The following is a 1476-nucleotide window of genomic DNA, read 5'->3' as shown; positions in this document are numbered from 1 at the left end:
CCCACTTGCGCTTTGCATTAGCTGGAGGGAAACGGGCAAGCAGCGCCCGGCGCTGCCTTCATCCACAGCGGGGGCGTTTTCTGCTCTTTCCACCTCTGCATTCCCGAAAAGCGCTGCAAGAGCCCAGGGCTGGCCGGGGGGAAGAGGGGTTTGGCCAGGCTTCACTGCACAACCAGGCTGCCCTATTTCTGTGCCTCCCAGCCCACTGGTCTCATTCGCTCTGATTTCATCTGCCTCCAAAGCCGGAACCGGCTCCCATTTGTTTATATCTGTCTGGAGGGCTCAGGTAGTAAAAAGCACAATCATTTTCTTGCCTTTCTGTCTGTAACTGCAGCAAGCAGGGAAAAAAAACCCAAAACCCTTAAAGGGATTTTCTGACCTCAGTGGAGTCACTCGCCCTTCTTCTTGCCCTGGGGCTGTGGCAATTAAGGGGCCCCGAGGTTGGCTGGGTCTAGAAGTGAGAGGGGGCCCGGAGTAGATGCCGCTGCGGCCGCTCCCCCCGGCGCCCCCCTCCCAGCCCCGCACAGACCGGCACAAACAAAACCGGAGCCTCCCCGGGGGCAGGCCATGCTCTGGCGATGCGGTCGCCTTTGTCTCTCCTCCTCACTGTCTCCTGCTCCCTGGAAGGTGATGGGGTGAGAGCCAGTAATTGCTCTAAGTGGGATCAATAAATCAAGGTAATAGAATTGCATCTGCTGTTGCCATTTTGGGAACCACTTCCCTGCTCTCCGTTCCCTCCTTGGTTTTAAGGTGCTGCAGAGCACTGGAACAAGTCAGGCTCCTCCGTGCTCTCGCAGCAGCTCCAGCAGGGCCCAGGAGGGGACTCAGGTCCCTGCCCAGCCCTGGTGCTCTGGGTGCACATTCCCGGGGGCCGGGGGTCAAGCCGAGGAAGGCACCGTGTCCCTGTGGAGGTTACAGGCGTTTTACCCGATGCCAAGTGCAGAGCACTCTGAGGACCGCGGGCACCCCGTGGCGTGGGGACAGCACAGCTGGGCACAGCACAGCAGCCCTGAGGAGATGGAGCCGCTCCCGGGAGGGAAGCCGGGAGATTACTCTCATCTCACTTGCAGCCAGGCTCAGGCTCCAGAGATCCCTCCACCTCAAGGGTTTTGCCCTGGCTGCTTTTAATCCCTACTTAAAGTAAAACCTCGATGGACAAAGGCTGGATCGCAGCCTCCGACCCTCCGCGGGTGTGTGACAGCCCCGCAGCCTCTCGCTGCCCCATGGTGAGACATCTCCAGGCTCCCCCCGTGGCCCCCCGACCACAGCCGGGTGCGTCCGCTGCCCGGGGCGATCACCTGAACGGGGGTGGAGGCGAGCAGAGGGGCCCTGGCGCGCATAAAACTGGTCTAAACTCTGCCCAGTCAACCTTGTCCGACCCGCACGAGGGAACGAGTACCACGCACTCTCCGGATTAACGGGATCACGCGCTCCCCGAGCCCGGGCGGTACCGGGGCGGGAGCTGCTCCCTCGCCA

Source organism: Manacus vitellinus, unplaced genomic scaffold (assembly GCF_001715985.3).
Source record: "Manacus vitellinus isolate BGI_N305 unplaced genomic scaffold, ASM171598v3 scaffold_99_pilon, whole genome shotgun sequence".
Taxonomy (NCBI): domain Eukaryota; kingdom Metazoa; phylum Chordata; class Aves; order Passeriformes; family Pipridae; genus Manacus; species Manacus vitellinus.
This window is presented reverse-complemented; position numbering follows the sequence as displayed.